The sequence below is a fragment of the Spea bombifrons genome, chromosome 1 (assembly GCF_027358695.1).
Source record: "Spea bombifrons isolate aSpeBom1 chromosome 1, aSpeBom1.2.pri, whole genome shotgun sequence".
Taxonomy (NCBI): Eukaryota; Metazoa; Chordata; class Amphibia; order Anura; family Pelobatidae; genus Spea; species Spea bombifrons.
Window position 1 is genome coordinate 111,377,090 of NC_071087.1, and position 6,537 is coordinate 111,383,626.

The following is a 6,537-nucleotide window of genomic DNA, read 5'->3' on the forward strand; positions in this document are numbered from 1 at the left end:
ACAGCACTGGAATATGCTGGTGCCTTAGAAATAAACTGTACTTACAATAAAAAGTGTACAAAAAAGATTTAGCAGAATACATGAAAGAAGTGTGGTTTGAATGGAGAAGATACACCAGGCAGCATAACATTATAACCACAGACAGGTGAAGTGAAAAACACTGATAATCTTGTTATCGTGGCACTTGTCAATGGGTGGGCTATATTAGGGAACAAGTGAACATTTCCCCCTCAAATTTGATGTGTTTGAAGCAGATAAAATGGGAAAGCGTAAGTATCTGAGCGACTTTGACAAGGCACAAATTGTGATGGCTAGATGACTGGGTCAGAGCATCCCCAAAACTGCAGCTCTTGTGGGGTGTTCTCGGTGTACCTATGAAAGGTGGTCCAAGGAAGGAAAAGTGGTGAGCTGGCAAAACGGTCATGGGTGCCCAAGGCTCATTGATGCACGAAAGGGCAAAGGCGAGCTGCTGGTACAGACGAAAGGGCACAGACGAGCTACTGTAGCTCAAATTGCTGAAATCGCTAATGATGGTTCTGATAAAAAGGTGACGGAACAAACAGTGCACCGCAGCTTGTTGCACATGGGGCTGCGTAGCAGCAGACCAGTTATGGTCCCCATGCTGACCCCTGTCCACTTCCAAAACCGCCTACAATGGGCATGTGAGCATAACAACTGGACCATTAGCAATGGAAGATGGTGGCCTGGTCTGGTGAATTAAGTTTTATTTTACATCTTGTGGATTGCCGGGTGCGTGTGCATCACTTACCTGGAGAACACATGACACCAGGATGCTGTCGCTGTTGGTATAATGTCCTAATACTTTTGTCCCTATAGCATATATATATAGCTGGTCAAGCCATGTTTAATTCAATGGGGTAACACAACAGCTCATTGTTTAAATATTTTATCACCCTTTGAACATATAACATTGTTGTTTATTTATTTATACAGCCCCTTCATATTATATAGCACTGTACAATAGGAAAACAGGACATAACAAGAACTGCATCACATAACAATTTGGACTTACAGAAACAATGGGGAAGAGGGAGTCAAAAGAACAGCTTTATTTGGCGTGTAAGACAAAACATAGCAAAGTCAGTCTAATGTAGCTGCTCAACTTCCAAAGTAGCACATATTTGCTAGACTAGGGTGACCAGATTGCTGAAATCAGGCAACCTATACTAGTTATTTTAAATAACCATGAAAGCGTGCTTAATTGACTTAAACTCATTAAACAAATGGAATAATAAATAAAAATGCAAACAGTAAGAAATACTCATATACATAAAAACATTATAGCAATTTGAAAGACTATCCATTTCACTATTGGTGATATCTATGATTACATTCTTGTTATGCATTATATTCCTGTTATAATACATTATAGTTTGTCAAACCAATAAAAATGTACATGAAAACATCAAATGTTTTCTTTTTTCGTATTGTGGGCATCAAACATCTTTACCCACTCAATTATATCTAATTATTTATACAGTATTTTACTCTCTCCATTGCTACACCACTTTGTAAATGAATGGTGCTGTGGGAATTGTGGGATGTTTGTGTATTAGTGTTATTATTATCATGTGCCCTAACTTTGGGTCACAAACCAATACTGGGTTGTGAGATGCCTGTTCTGGGTTGTGCCAGGGCACTCGCTCTGCCTTAAATGTCCTGAGCATTGGCTGTTGTGAGAGAGAGGCGTGAAAGCACTCTCATGTTTTAATAAGGTTTGTGAGACCAAAAGGGAGGAAATCATTCCTGGATATCCATATGCTCTATCCTGTACTTCTGATTCCTTGATTCCAGTTCTGCTCTTTGCTTCAGCTCTGTTCCCTTTATAAGGTGTGCCCCACCCATTATGTTTGTCTCAGTCTGCAGTCTACAGGTATGTCTTTCTGATATGTGTTTCAATGTTTAGTACTTCAGTAGGCAGGGTTTAGTGTTAGCACCCACCGATTATTGGAGTACTTTGGTGTAGTGGTGGGCTAAGCATACTATGACCATATGATGTGACGGAATCTCCAATTGTTATCTTATAGTCTTAGGCTAGTTTCTGTATTTATGTGTGTCAGTCTGTGATATAACCTGCATTCCTCAATCTGCAACCTGCTTCTACTCCTCTAGCTCTGTCCTGTTTTTTCTGTTCTTATCTCCAGATATCTCTATATCCTGTTATCTGTACTGCATACCTCCCGCTGCTATTTCACGGTCCTGGTATGCGGCCACACGATCCTGATGGCCTAACACACGGGGAAGTGTGGTTATTCTGCATCTGTTCCTGTGTCTCTGCTCTTGCATGGTGACTCCTGCAATTCCATCTGGGCGCTTTGGGTCGTTACAGTCGTCTGTATGGACCCGGTATGTGACAACAGGTGTATGTCACTCTGTGTGTGTGTGTATGTTACTGTATGAATGTGTAGGTATGTGTTATGTGTGAGGGATTGAGTTGTGATGTGTGATACGTGTGAGCTGTGATGGCAGAGTGAGAGATGTTTTAGCGAATGACTGTCTGTTATGCTGAGTGTGTGTTCTAGTGCGTATATTAATTATGAGGGAAGCAAGGGGCCACTCAATGACCAACAATTAAAAGGGACTCACAGTGACCAAGCCATCATTACTTCAGACATCTTATGACGCACAAGAGAGACAATGCTTTCAGGAGCAGAGCAATGTTAGCAATTACAAGTTGTCTGCATAGCAGCAGAATAATGGCCAGGTAGCCAACTGAAAAGGCTTCATTCATTGCTCCGACCGCTGCACTTTTATAACTTTGGTAGCATAATGGATTCATACAAACTGCAGCAGATGTAAATGTAAACAAGAGCAGAATCGGGACTTAAAGAAGGTGAGGCAAGCAAAAAACACTCTGACATGAATTAATAATCAAACTGTGTCTTAACTGTTTGAAGCCATTGTGGTAGTATTACCAAACGTGCAGTTAGGAAATAAAGCACAAAGGTTCGTCATTGAATGTATTTAACTCCTTCGCTAGTGACATAACATGTACGCCATGGGTAAAACATTTTCCCACATGTAGGTACACTGCTGAAGTTGTCTGCCTGGAAATCAGGTTTGTTTCTGTATTCAGTCACTGTTAGCTTGTGGGGTCCAAAGCAGCATGTAAAGTGTTATTAATAATGTTGGATATATAATGTATTATTCCTACCTGATCACTTATTACTGAGACTTTAGGTCACTGATTATTACTGTTCCCACAAAGTTGGAAGCATAGCATTGTCCAAAATGTCTTATATGCCCCCTTCAGCAAACCAACTTTGTGGGAACAGTTTGGGGAAGGCCATTTTCTATTCCAGCATGACTGTGTCCCAGTGCACAAAGCAAGTTCCATAAAGACAAGGTTGGGTGGCATATAGGGGTTATAAGGCATTTCTGGGGCAGAGTGGCAAGCCTGGGGGGGCAGGTTGGAAAATAAAAGGAAAAAAAAATAGTTTACATAGTTTACATGAATTAACATTTACTAGTAAAACTTTTTTCCTATAGGGTCATCTTATATTCAGGCTTTTTCTTTTTTTTTCTCCAAATTAATATTCAGATTTTGGGGGGTCGTCTTATAATCAGGATCATCTTATAATCGAGCAAATGCGGTTTGAAAGAGCAGGAACATAGAAAAGATTTTTGACTCCTTCAACCACCCCATTTTTTTATAACCTAAATTAGTTATGAGGTAACCTGTTTCATAGATATTGTTCATATCAACGCATTGTAATGGTTCACAGATTCTGAAATTGTTAACATTATGAGAAAGGACTAATTTATGAGAGATTGATGAATATCAAATCTTCAAGGCAATACAAGTCAGAAATATGCCACATAGGTGGCACAACAGTGCTGGAGATGGAGCCTGTGGCCCAAGGATGGATGACTTGCATATCAGACACTCATTTCTGCCAGGCCTACAGCAAGAGATAGAGTACATGATTATAGAGATGGAAAGTGGCAGATCTAACGAAGTATAAGTAAAGACAGATTACCTGTAGTGCTGAAGACATAGGAAGGCTTCCTTTCCAAAGTTAAAAACATGAGAACCACATATTACACAGCTCTGTTTGTTCAGGAAAAGCTACAGAGAAACACATGGGCATTACAAAAACATATTAAAAGAAGCAGGGGATGAATAAAATAGCTAAAGGGTAGAACGGAGATCATCAAGTAAGATGTGAATTCCACAGAAGAGAGGACTGCAATGAGGACATGACAGGAAAAAACATTGTGAAAAGAAAACAGGAGAAATATTTTTTGCTATAAGAGTGGAACAGAAATCCTTAGTAGGAAGAAAAAGGGGCAGCTCAAAAATGTCCCATTCATTGGGATGAAAGACAGAGATGAGTGCACTATGCTGCTAGAATCCGAGCTCCAAGAACTTCTCTCACTTGTCCAAAAGCTCCAGTCTTCAAAGAACAGAACGGGCAAATCAAAGCTGGCATCCTGGGAAAACCTTCTCGACATACCTGGGAGCAACGCAGAGCCTGACAAACACACACAGCATAATAAGCCAGGCTTTTAATCCTTTAGGGACAGTAACAGATTAAATAGGCCACATTCAAATGATATGGTGGGCATGGTCAGTCCTGTAAGGGACATATACATAATGTTTCACTCTATAATGTATCCAAAATACTCAACAGTTCAACTGAGTAAACCTGGTTCTTTAGTTATCAAGAGTGGATCTGGCAAATGTTTATGATGGACAATGGTCCACCTGTGGTCTTGTTGAGGACAGGGAATCTGTATGAATAGACACATGAATATAAACACTGAGAACTCTACAGAGATGTATACAAAGCCCATAACTATTTTGTTGGCTGCAAAAGGAGATTCATAATCACATATTGGGCAAATCTGCTGTAGAAAGGTCGAGTGAGAATGTAGGACATAAGCTACACTAATTATATTTCCATACAAACATTTCTGTCTGTGCAAAGGAGTGACCAATGAGCTGCAAATACATTAAAATACATTTTGTGGGCTTCAGTTAGGGCGTTGATTATCTAAATTACCTTCAAATATTGGGCACGTGTATGAGCCTGGATAGACAGGGCTCGCAGATCCTTCCTTAGGAACTGAACCAGACGACCATTCTGCTTGGCCTCCTGCAACAGACGTGGCAAATGATGCACCACTGTGACATCATCTGGGCAACTATTCTCATAGTAATCTGACAAGCAGAGTAGGTATGGCTGACGTAAGTCATCTGATCCAAGGAAGCACTGTTTTACTGCCTGTAGCAAAGAAAAGCATAAAGGGAAAACTTTACACACTGTGGGCAAGTAGTATGCATACAACCATGCGCTACTGATGCAGGGACAAACTGAAGGCACTCACGTCTAGTCACTCCACAGGAAAACATTTACACAGATACATGTATTTTCTCCATTAACACAGATAAAATACTTGCTTCCAAATCAAGGCATGGAGGCCAAAGTACAAAATATCTGCCTGAGTGTCCAAATAGCGGAGAATAAAATGAATAACATAACTCCCACTAGTTTCTCACATAATGTATTTGGCATTCTATCCGGATACACAGGATCGTCAGGTACATGGCACAAGAGGTGGGAGGTGATTGCAGCTGCATTTTTACATCTACATCTTCTACATGACAAATTCCCTCGTTGGAAAAGTGGAAAGCTCCTAAATCAGTCTTGTCTAACTAGATGCCCATTGGATGATACACCTTCAAGTACAGTGCATTTTATTGTTTTAATTCAAAAAAAACAAAAATAAAAGCTAGTGTTTAAATTTGTTTATAGATTCTGTTGCACTGAATAAGCAGTACTGATGTAAATCACTCCACCTACCGGCTCAGAAAAAAACCACAAGATCTCTAAAGGAAGTATTAACCTCTGTTGCCACTCTGTAGACGTATTTATTTTCTTCTACCATTCATAAAAGTGTTATGAATACATATTACAATGTGCTATTACTTGAATCCCTCTGCAGAGTATAGAGAGAAGAATGGCCATTCTGTTTACGTCCTTGTTTATTCTTACACTGGCGCTCTGTACGTACCTGTTCCATGCTGGCATGGAAAAAGCTGAGTGTGTCCCTTCCTTTGTGGTCTCGTCCTACCCGAAGGAGAAAGCGCGGGGTCCTGCGCAGCGTGGCCCAGTGCATTATGGGTAACTCCGAGCTGCCTTCTAACTTAGACAGAGATCCCTTCAGGTCTCCCTCAGTAATGCCCTCTGAACAGCACTGCATCAAACACAGTAGCTGTTGAGGTAAATATGTTATTTAGATACAGTTATACAGTGCATGACTACAAATCCATACATCACATTATTTATCATCTTCTATTGCTGCGTATTGTGCACATAGCTTATATGTAACACTGTTCAGTGCGTAATATACTGTACAGTTTAGCAGCCCTTTTACCTCTTTAACTCGGGCAGTATGGTCTTCCTCGGCCAGCCTCTTTATGATCGATTCTAGTAATCCTTGTAATGTGTCAGGTAACTCTGAAATCTTCTGAGTGATCATCTTAAACTCTCCGAATACACGCAGCTCTTC